The 12,375-nt window shown below is 41.1% G+C and overlaps 1 protein-coding gene and 2 pseudogenes across 4 annotated transcripts in view; all 3 read right to left on the bottom strand.

Annotated features, from left to right (window-relative positions):
- Window positions 1-12,375, bottom strand: part of 2700097O09Rik (RIKEN cDNA 2700097O09 gene) — a 34,574-nt gene that overhangs the window by 18,652 nt on the left and 3,547 nt on the right. The window lies entirely within an intron of this gene.
- Gm46350 lies at window positions 2,017-2,605 on the bottom strand (annotated as a pseudogene).
- Gm7511 (predicted gene 7511) lies at window positions 3,199-3,982 on the bottom strand (annotated as a pseudogene).

Genomic DNA, 12,375 nt, shown 5'->3' on the forward strand with positions numbered 1-12,375 from the left:
TGTATGTATGTGTGTGCCCCATGTGTGTTTCTAAGTAAGTCAGAAGACATCAAATCCCTTGGAATTGAAGTTTGGTTGTGAGCCAACAACATGTGGTTCTTGGGGACTGAGCCATCTCTCCAGGCAACAAATAGTACATTTTATTATTTTTAAAAAAAGATTTATTTATTTATGTATTATATATGTATATGAGTACACTGTAGCTGTCTTCAGACACACCAGAAGAGGGCATCCAATCCCATTAAAGATGGTGTGAGCCACCATGTAGGACTCTAGAAGAACAGTCAGTGCTCTTAATCACTGAGCCATCTCTCTAGCCCTGGTCATAGCCTTTTAAAATGTACTATTTGCAGGCTGGAGAGATGGCTCAGTGGGTAAGAGAACTGACTGCTCTTCCGAAGGTCCTGAGTTCAAATCCCAGCAACCACATGGTGACTCACAACCATCCGTGATGAGATCTGGTGCCCTCTTCTGGTGTGTCTGAAGACAACTACAGTGTACTTACATATAATAAATAAATAAATAAACCTTTTTTTAAAAAAAAGTACTATTTGGGGATGGAGAGATGGCTCAGTGGTTAAGAGAACAGACTGCTCTTCCAAAGGTCCTGAGTTCAATTCCCAGCAACCACATGGTAACTTACAACCATCTGTAACAGGATCCGATGTCCTCTTCTGGTGTGTCTAAAGACAGCAGCAGTGCAGTTATTTACATTAAATAAATAAATCTTAAAACAAAACAAAATGCTCTGACCAACACTTGGTCTGGTAGAAGGGTAGAAATAAAAATGGCAAAGATATGGTAAGAGATTAATAGTGGGCCAATCTAGGTAAGGGTACAAAATGGGATTCATTTTTCTGTAGTTTCCACTTTCTATGGGTTAAACTATATTATTTGTAAGTAGCTCATAAACAATCTAAAATAGAATATAACGTATCTGGAAATGAAGCACTCTTAGAGTGAGCTTCTCTCTAGGATGCCAAATGTAGACTGGGGAAGACTATGAATAAAATGGTAGGTTAGAAAACAAAGTAGTTTACCTTTCTCTGAAAAGACTATTACCACTATGGGTCCCTGTGATCTTGGTTCTCAGGAAGGCTGAGGCTGGAAGATGCTGTGCTTGAAGCCAGCCTAGACTACCCAGTGAAACCATCTCTAAAAGAAAAAAGAAAAAGAAAAAGAAAGAAAGAAGAGAAGAGAAGAGAAATGAAAAGAAAAGAGAAATTGCTGCGCATGTGGATTAATGGCAAAGCTGAGTGGCTGAACAGATGCTTAGAGAATGCAAAGCCTTATTTTTGATCTCCAGCATTACAACAGGAAGAGAGAGAAAGATAAATAGTTCTAGAAACAAATCAATGACATCTTGAAGGGAATATCATCCCATTTCTACCATTTTTGCATCCTCCAAAACTGTTGTTATTTGTATACGTTCTATGTACATGTTATACATATGCACCTGCGGTGGAGACCAGGCGTCCATGTTGAGTGTCTTTATCAACCACTCTCCACCATAAGTTTTGATGCTCCCTCACTGAATCAGGAGCTTGTCAGTTCAGTTCAGTTAGACTAGCTGACAGTAAGTCTCAGGCCTCCGCTCTCCTCTTCCCCAGTACTGGGATTACAGGCACTGGCTGCCATGCCCAGCCTCTTAGTGGGTGCTGGTGATCCAAACTCTGGTGTCATGTGTGCATAGCAAGCACTTCACCCACGAGTAATCTCCACAGCACTATGACCATTTTGTAAAAATGATAAAATTAATGTATAAATAAAATTGTATAATATGCAAAGTAATGAGATGTTCTGATGCATATTTACATTATTAAATATCTAAATCAGGTCAGAAATATCTCTTATACATTTGACATTTCTTTATGGTGAAAATATTCAAAATCTTTTATGTCTAGATATCTAGAGTCATCTTATTATGCAATAGCACACAATTATCTCCTTTCTTTTTTTTTTTGTTTTTTTCCCCCCTTTGGTTAACTCAGTGTATTTATAAAATGAAAAGCTCTATCAAAATACTTTTCACTGGAAAAATAAACAGAACACATTCACATTCACTTTGGCAGATGCCAGTGTGGGACAGTTCATGGCAGCACAATTTGCCCTTATTCCCCCAGAGCTGACCAGCTTCCAAGCTAACTGTTAAATTATTTTACTGAGATTTTATTTTGTTGGTATCTGGCTCATTCCAGATCATCATCAGCCAAGCTCTGAGCACTTACAATTCTCTGACTAATGGTCGGAAGCTTGGTCAGGAGCATCTGGAACACTGGTGGTGGAAGAGGAAGAGTCTGCTGTAACACTTGCAGCAGCTGCGGAGGCTGTCCACACACAGCAATGCATTTGTCAGGTGGTCCACACCCTTCTCGTAGTCACCTGGTGCTAATAACTCTTCACCACGCTGTGTCTCTTCAAGGAAGAATTTCTGAACTGCTTCAGCATCTTTTAAATCAGGTAACTTGGAAAGCCCAGCTCTCTCCTTAGCAAGCTTCTGTTTCTTTCTTCACTCTCGAAGCCTGTTGCGGTCGAAGTAGATGCAGTACCTGATGAAGAGGACACCGCACACGCCCACGGCGATGGCGCTGTTCCGGCCCACCATCTTCGCTAGACTAAGGTGTACGCCGGGACAAGGCAGCCCGCCTGGTAGCGGTTAGCTCCGAATGCACGCTGGCTGCTTGCAGCCACCTGCCTCCAATACAGACGGAAAAGCAATTATCTCCTTCCTTCCTTCCTTCCTTCCTTCCTTCCTTCCTTCCTTCCTTCCTTCCTTCCTCTCTCTCTCTCTCTCCCTCTCCTCTCTTTTCTTTCTTTTCCCTCTCTCTCTCTCTCTCTCTCTCTCTCTCTCTCCCTCCCTTCCTTCCTTCCTTTTTTAAAGTCAGGTCTTACCCTGTAGATCAGGTTGTCCTTGAACTCAGAGATCCACCTGCCTCTGCCTTCTGAGGTAGGATTAAAGGCAGGCACTACCATGTCCAGTTTCTTTCTTTCTTTCTTTCTTTCTTTCTTTCTTTCTTTCTTTCTTTCTTTCTTTCTTTCTTTCTTTCTTTCTCTTTTTTTTTTTTTGAGTCATGGTTTCAAATTGCCCACACTGGGCCTTAACTCTTGTTTCTGCTGCCCCAACCTTTCAAATGATAGGATTACAGATGTATTCCTCCACACCTGGTTTCCTTTTTTGAAGAACATTTTTTTTTTTTCTGAAAAAGTAAACTTTAATAAAAAAAAAATCATATACAACTTCAGATTCATGCTAAGTTCTCCCTCTCGGCCTTTTACAGACAAGTCGGTTTTCCACTGGATTCAGACAAACTGAAGATGTCCCCACAGTGGACAGAGTTCCGCCCCTTTTACAGGCTAACACCGACAGCTTCTACACAGGCTTGAACAGTGTCCATGACATGAGTGACTAAGCAGCAAGTCTGGTTTCCCACAAAGTTCAGAACACCAGCTTCTTCATCAGCAGATAAACTCTGGAGTCCACCTCAAATCCATGTAGGTTGTTGGCATCACCCTGAAGCCTCATGAGCAGGCCCCCAAAGGACACGTATGCAGAGAGGCGTGTGGCTGCTTCAGTCGAGGTCTCATCCCCTTCGATCCTGTATACTTTCCCATACATGACATACTCAAACTGGTCAGCCCTGGAAGGCCTGTCATCTGTGGGGCTGTATTCACCATCATCCAAGGTACCATCTTCATACAAAGTACTAGCTATGACCAACCGGAACTTGTCACCTAAGTCCACAGGGTAAATCTGAATGTTTACATCTAAGATGAGGTCCATCTTGAAAGATTCACTCTCACAGTGCAGCCGGGATACTCGGTCAAATTTCTTGCCTTCTGGGTCGATGTCTTTCACATCGAAAATATCCTCGAACAGGATGCGCACCATCTCGAAGGGCACGAGAGCTGCAGAGGATGTGAGCACGGCCACCACTGGGGATTCGCGCACCCCCTCACATGGAGAAAAGCAGACAGGGCAGAGTACTGCCCCAAAAACTTGAAGAACATTTTTTGGAAATACTTATTTTGTGTGCAGTGGTCTGAGGACAGTTTTGAGGAGTTGGTTCTTCTTGCTCTACGTGGGATGCTGGGAGCAAACTCAGGTTCAGATTACCCGCCAAGTTACTTTGGTGGCCTCTGGCGTCCTCCTTTTTTTTGAGACAAGGTATGTCTATGTACTCTTGGCTTGCTTCAAACAAACTATGAAGACCTGGACTCAAACTCATAACTCTCTGTCTCTGCCTCTGCTGGGATCAAGGGTGTGAGGCCATCAAGCCTGGCTCTCTTCCTTTTGTTTGCTTGTTTTTTTTTTTTTTTTTTTTTTTTTTGAGACCAGGTTTCTCTTGTGTAGTCCTGGCTGTCCTGGAACTCACTCTGTAGAGTAGGCTGGCCTTGAAGTCACAGAGATCCACCTGCCTCTGCCTCCCAAACACTGGGATTAAAGGCATGGGCCACCACTGCCCTACAAGGCTTCCTCCTTAAACAGGATACTTTGTATTTGTTTAGAATGACATTTTTATGTTATAAATAACTACAAATGAGATGTTTCATAGCTTGCAAAGTTCTCTCATATACAGAGCCAGTTCACTGCTACAGAACCAACCTGAATGAGAGAGAGCTAGACCACATTTAGGACACAGAGCCTTAAGTTTAACTGCATCTCAGATGCTAGAGAGAAGGCGCGTAGAGGTATGAAAGCTGTGGCCAATGCCCACAAGGAAGGTGTTCTTCCTTGCCACAGAGTCAGTCTGTCTCTCTGCACAGGAACATTCTCTGCTTGCATAACTTGAGCAAGGGGAATCAACACTGAAATAGACTACTTGGCTCTGAGCTGATATGTGAAGGCCTTTTTCTTTCTTCCCTTATACATCTAGCCTAATATCCTAAGTTACTGATTCATAAGTTCTAGGAGGCCAACTATACCTTATAATGAAACAAAATAGAGTTAACAAACTTGCTGTTTTAGGTGGGACGTCCTAAGTGGCACTGTCCTCCCCCCAACATGGCCTTTCCACCATATTCCTAAAATCTAATTACATTTTCCCAAGGTGTTAATTAATACCTAGAATCTACTTAGTTGCTCTTACAGATAAAACAAGTCTGTGAGAACTTGTATGACTCAAATTTAATTTGCTCACACCATGACTCTTAAAAAACAAAAACCAAAAATCTCGTTATATTAAGTGAAAACATCCTAAGGCCCAATTTCTTTACATTTAGTTACAGTTGTGTTAACAAAACAATGTCTTGATATAAGGTTACCTTCTAAAATCAAAGGATCTTAGCTATGCTATGACCTCTTTTACCAAGTGGCAGAGTACCATGTACCACTATACACAGAATACTGTGTCTTGATATGGGATACACAGCTGCTTAGGGCTGAGCACATTTAGGGAAGGATGTCTTGGTTCGGCTAAGTTAGAATCTGCCTCTCTGTAACACTCAATCGGTTTTCTCTTTCAGTTTGAATGGTATCATTATCTTTAATGCTATATATTTACTGCATGAGCATTCAAGGGATACCAGGTTGTGCAAGTTTTCAAATATAGTCATTTACATCTAAGAACCTTAGACATGGTACAAATATTAAAAAAAAAAACAAACCCCGAGAGCTCTGACTTGATTGCATTCCAAGGTAGAAGGGATTTCTCCAGTAACTGCAGACTGCTTTGTGCTGTTTCTAGTGGGATCTTACATATTAAACAGTCAACCTTACTCTCATCTAGCTTCACCTCTGCTCTCTGGAATGCTATCTCTAGAGGATCTGAACAGAGACTGAAGAGTGGATTTTGCGTAGACTGCTTGAATCTGAATCCTGTGCCACCAACTTATTATTTGGCTGAGTTACTCCTTTCTGAGCCTCAGTTGCCCTTATCTATAAAGTGAAAATAACCATCCCATATCAAAAGAGTTTGGGAGTTAAATGAGAACATAAATGGAATATTTAGAACACTGCCTTAGGGGGCTGGAAGGTTGGCGCAGTGAGGAAAGGTACCTGGTGCAAGCCCAATGACCTGGGTTTGATCCCCAGTTTGACTCCTACAGGTTATATTTTGATCTCTACATACATGCCCACACATATTCAGACATACACACATATTAATAATTATAATAAAAATTTTGTCAGAATTGTAATCAGGCATAACCATCATTCAAGAAGTTATTTACATTTGAGGATCAGCAATGTTTATTAAGTTCATTGTTTTGTTTTTGTTTTTGTTTTTTGTTTTTTTTTTTTTTTTTTTGGTTTTTTGAGACAGGGTTTCTCTGTGTAGCCCTGACTGTCCTGGAACTCACTCTGTAGACCAGGCTGGCCTTGAACTCAGAAATCTGCCTGCCTCTGCCTCCCGAGTGCTGGGATTAAAGGTGTGCGCCACCACACCCGACCTTAAGTTCATTTTCGAAAATTACATTTTAAAAAGCATTATCAGGGGCTGAAAGATGACTCAGTGGTTAAGAGCAAAGACGGTTCTTATATGGATCCAAGTTCAGTTCCCACACCCCAAACCTTGTATCACTCCAGCTCTAAACCTTGAGCCTCTACCAGTGCCTGAACTCAAATGTACATAATGTGCCCTCCTCCACATATCTCAAAGTAATTTAAAAATTTACTAATTTCATGATTGAAATGAAAACATGGTCTGGCAAGATGGCTCTGTGGGTAAGAGCACTGACTGACTGCTCTTCTGAAGGTCCCAGCAACCACATGGCTCACAACCATCCATAATGAGATCTGATACCCTCTTCTGGTGCTCAGCTACAGCGTACTTATATATAATAATAAATAAATCTTTGGGTCAGAGCAAGCAGGGACTGAGTGAGCCAAGTTGACCTGAGTGAGCGGGGTTGTGCAGAGCGAGCAGAGGTCCTAAAAAAAAATTTAATTCCCAGCAACCACATGTAGGCTCACAACCATCTTTACAGTGTGGTCACATACATAAAATAAATAAATCTTAAAAAAAAGAAGTGAAAACATGCACAATTTGATCATTTTGATAAGCTATAGTTTCATATATGTGTTTTTCCAAATGTTCTTTTTCTGTTCCAAGGGCTTTCTTTATTCATTTGTCCCAGATTCACAATTATTAGAAACTTTCAGACTTCAAAAGGAAATTTTAGCTAAGATAGGTAAAATTAATTTTATTATCTATAATGATTGAGATGTAACTTAGAGAAGATTAGCTAATAAATCATTTTTCCCTAATAATGGCTATAAAAATATCAGAAAGGCAACTGATATACTATGGAAGTATGTAAAAACGAAATCACTTTTTAAAACATTCATTACATACTTATCTACTTCATGTGCACAAGCCACACTGTGCCTGTGGATGTCAGAGGACAGCGTGTGGAGGGAGGCCCGTGAGTTCCTAGCGTGTGGGTCTCAGGGATAGAACTCAGAGCGGAGTGTGGCAACAGGTCCTTTAACCACTGAGTCATCTCTCTGGCCTTTGAATTCACTTTAATATTAGATGATGTTATACTAAGAAACTAAATTTACTGAGCTAGGCTTGGTGGCACACAGCTGTGAGTCTAGCTATTCCAGAGGATTTCCTGAACCCAGGAGTTCATGGCTGGCCTGGGGCAATATAATCAAACTGTTGGGGGGGGGAGAATCTGCTGCTGAAACATTATCCTTCAAAAAATTATGATTTTGAGAAAGGTTCTCAACATGTAGCTCTAGCTGGTCTGAAAGTTATGCTGTGGAACTGGATGACCTTGAACTCACAGAGATCTGGCTACCTCTGCCTTCTGAATGCTAGGAATCAAGGAAATGCACCATGGTGTCCATTTTACAAAGATGTTAAATTACATTTAACTTGTTGGTGCATGTGTGTGTGTCTCTGTGTGTGTACTTTTGTGGTAGAAAGGCATGCAAGGACTCCATCAGCTCTGACTGTTTTCTTACTCAAGTACTAAGACATGGTGAAGGGTTTTGCAATGTACTTTCCAATTTTCTGAATGATTTTACTAAACTGCCCTGACAGAGGAGTAAGGATGGGTGGTCTTCGTTCAGTGCAGCGGCATCTAACCTGCCTTTAATCCCAGCACTCCTCTTTCTACCCTCCCTTCCTACTGGTGGGAGGCTAAGGCAGAATGGTCACAAATTCAAGAACAGCCTGGAACAAACAGCAAAATCCAAGCTCAAGACAGCAAAAGAATATATATTTCATCAAACTGCCTCAGCATTGGATATAATCAGAAAAACAAACTTGGTTGTTTTAATTTGCATTTGTTCAATTACTAGTTAGACTGAACATCTTTTAACCTGTATGACAGCTATTGCAGGAGGTGTAGTAACAGTTCTTTGGAAACTTTAACCTTTTGGAAAAAGATTAAAGAAGTGTTAATTGACTGCCTAAGGACAGTTAAGATTTTCTCAAACGATACAGAAGCAGGCGGGAAGAGAGGAGAAAGAGTTTCTCCACAGGGCAACATCAATCCTTTAGAAGTTCTGCTCACATTTAATTAAATATATGGGAAATAAACACCCAGGGGGCTGATAGCCTAAGAAGCAAATCCCACTTTGGAGGCTGGTGAGACCGATGGTCCAGCAGGAAATGGTGCTAGCGTCAGTCACAGGTCTGTGCACGTTTGGTTACCAGCACCCAAGCAAAGGTGGGAGGAGAGAACCATTGACAAAGCCAGCTTCACTTGCACTGTAGTGTGCACACGAATGTAGCGTGCACACGAGTGTGAACACAAATGTTAATTGTAAGAATTTAAGAACCCTACTTGTCCTCTGTAGTATGCAGCCCTAGTACTGTCCTCTTCTTGTCACTTTAAGGACTCATAGTGGTGACCACCTCACATGGCACCCGTTAACTTCTCACAAGTTCCGTAGTGTAACATACTCCCTCCTAACGGTTATAAACCCATCTCCTTCTTTAATCTCACGTCCACTCCCCTTCCCTACAAGTTTTAGATGGTTTCCTATTTCTCAATGTATCAGACTTCACTGTTCACGCTTAAAGCCCTTGACACCATAGTCTAACTGTCCTAATTTTTTTCAATTTAATCTTAAATTAACAAATAATAATTTTATATTTTCCTGGGATACATATATAGTTCACAGAAGAACCAAATCAGTCTATTAAAAATCTGCTTTTTGCTGGGTGATGGTGGCCCACGCCTTTACATCTCAGCACTCAGCAGCCAGAGGCAGGCAATCTCTGTGAATCCAAGGCCAGCCTGGTCTACAGAGCATGTTCTAGCCAAGGCTACACAGGGAAACCTTGTCTTGAAACCCCTGCTCCTCCCCCAGTTTTGTATCCAACAATCACTATCTCCCCTCTTCACTGCATTCCCTCTCCTGCATGTAGTGACTCCTGTCCTACATTTCTCCAAGTCTGGCAATTTCCTACTCAACACGCGAGTGCTAGTCTTTGGATGTGTTTGAGCCCCTGAGCTTCAGTTAGTAGCGCTGTTTAGGGATGCTGCGGAACTCTGTGGACAAAGAACCTAGCTGGCGAAGAGAGGACTGTAGGGAAGGACTAGAGGGATAAAGACCCTGGGTTCAGCACATGGTCTAGGCTTCCTGGTTGGTTGTGCAGATGTAAGTAACGAGTTAAGTTACCTCTTGTGAGGTTATCTGGGCCATAGAGATAAGAAAAGAAACTACTACAGTGTGATAATCCAGGATCTGTCTTTCGGTGCCTGGCTTATTTCACATAACACAATACTCTCTACATTTATCTAAGTTGTTTCGAGTAATAGAATTTTCTTCTTTTTTTTTTTTTTTTTTTTTTTTTTTTGATTTATTTATTTATTTATATGTAAGTACACTGTAGCTGTCTTCAGACACTCCAGAAGAGGGAGTCAGATCTTGTTACGGATGGTTGTGAGCCACCATGTGGTTGCTGGGATTTGAACTCCGGACCTTCGGAAGAGCAGTCGGGTGCTCTTACCCACTGAGCCATCTCACCAGCCCGAATTTTCTTCTTTTTAAAGGCTAAGGTTTAGTCTAGTGGAAGACTGGTGCTTAGCATGTGGGAGACCCTAGGTCAATGCCACTACTAAAGCAAGTGAGCGAGCGAGCAAGCATGCACACAACTAACAGAGGCTGAGTAATACTCTATTGTGAATATATAAAATGTCTTAAAATTCTATTCATTGGTTCATAGCGACTGTTTGCATGTTGTAGACAATGCTGTAATAAGCAGGGGTACACACAGGTTCGGTATACCAATTTTAATACATTTGGAGATATATATAGATACACACACACACACATGCATAACTGGAGTTGGTAACTATGCTAATTCTATTTTTAGTGTTTTGAGGGCTCCCCCATACCCCTTTCTAAAATGATCTATCAACAATAAACAACAATAGTTTTTCCTTCACATTTTGCCACCATGTCATTTTTGATAACAGTCATTCTAAGAGGTGTGAGCTGAACCTCTCATTTTCTATTTCACTATTCCCTGATATTTTTGCTCTAGACGCACCTCAGTCGTTTCCCATGTTCTTCCTAATTTTTGACTGTATGACCTATATTATCCCCTCCTGGTCTTCCAAGTCTCTACCTTGAATGCGCATAGAGCACAAGTAAGTACTAGGTTGTATGATACTTATTATGCAGCCCCATCATTAAAGAGACTTCTGGTCCCAGACAAGATGAGCACTTTCCCTTGCTCTCTTCTAAATACAACTAAATGCTCGATAAACAACCCAATAGACATCACAAAAGAGCTCAGAAAACTGGAAAGAAAGTCTAGTTACCACAGAATCTGAGGAAGTACACACTAGTAAGCTGTTTTAAAATCTTTACTATAGACTCTCCAGGGTACTAGAAGTCTGCAAACCAGAACCACTATTAAGCATACACAGAAAACAGAGCAAAAGCACAAACTTTAGAAAAGCTTGTTTGTGGCCAAAGACAGAGAAAACACCAACTGCTCTTCCGAAGGTGCCGAGTTCAAATCCCAGCAACCACATGGTGGCTCACAACCATCCATAATGAAATCTGATGCCCTCTTCTGGAGTATCTGAGTACAGCTACAGTGTACTTACATATAATAAATAAATAAATAAATAAATAAATAAATAAAATAACAGAGAACAATCAACCTTTATGTGTAGAAACAGAAATTAAAAGCACAATTTATGGGCTGGAGAGATGGCTCAGTGGCAGAGCATGTGAAGAGGATCTGGACTCACTCCCAGTACCCACATGGTGGCTCACACCGTCTGTCACTCTAGTTCCTGGGAGCCAAACCCTCTACTGACCCTTGCAGGCACTAGGCATATACATGGTACACACACATAAATTCAAGCAAAATACCAAACATAGAGCAAATAATCTAAAAACAAAACAAAACTCTACGACTAGGCTGGAGAGGTGGCTCAGTGGTTCAGAGCACTGGCTGCTCTTCCAGAGGACCCAGGATCAATTCCTAGCACCCACATTGTGCCTTTTAACCACGTGTAACCCTCTTCTGGTCTCCTCAGACATCAGGTACATATGTGGTACTAGAGACATATATACAGGCAAAGCCCCCATACACATAAAAGAATAGCAACAACAATAATAATAGAACATCACACATTTTATAAACTTACAATAATAGCTCCAAAGAAAAAGAAATAGATATATTTAACAAAAAGCATGTTGCACTTAAGCTATATAATGAACTAATTTTAGAAACCATGCAAATGAATTAGAACACAATGTACCAAACAAACATGCCACATTTCCTAACTAAAACACATAACACCTATGAAATGGAGTCAATATGGATGTCTACCAACAGATAACAGGTAAAGAAAATGTGGCACATACATGCAATAGAATTCTATTTAACCATAAAGAAAAATGAAATCATGACACTTTTGCTGGAAAATGGTCCAGAAGCAATTGTGTTGGTCGACTGTTTGCCATAGCATGCATGAAGTTCTGAGTTCTACCCTCAGCCCTGCATAAACTAAGCAGGCGAAGAAGGCCTGAAATCCCAGCAGCCAGGAAGCAGAAGCAGGGGCACCAGAAGTATCAGGTCATCCTGAACGCCTCAGGGAAGTCAAGGCTACAGGGGCTACAGGAGATCTGCTAAAACAAACCAACCAACAAGCCACTTACGTGCTGAAATGTAACTTGAACGGGTAATCAAAACGTCAATGTTGAAACTGTGTGTATTTATCACTTACCAGAATAGACAGGTACACTAATATAGTTCTTGTTTTGATTGGCAACACAGGCAGGTGCAGATGGCACATCTGCAATCCCAGTACTTTGGAGGCAGAGAGAACTTGGATCTCCAGTTCAAGGCTAACATGGGCTATATAATGGAACCTCATTTAAAAAACCCGAAACAAAATACTCCTTCAAGCTAAGTGATCTAGTTTCTTAAAATAGTCACGTTAATAAACAGAGCT

The sequence above is a fragment of the Mus musculus genome, chromosome 12 (assembly GCF_000001635.26).
Source record: "Mus musculus strain C57BL/6J chromosome 12, GRCm38.p6 C57BL/6J".
Lineage (NCBI taxonomy): Eukaryota > Metazoa > Chordata > Mammalia > Rodentia > Muridae > Mus > Mus musculus.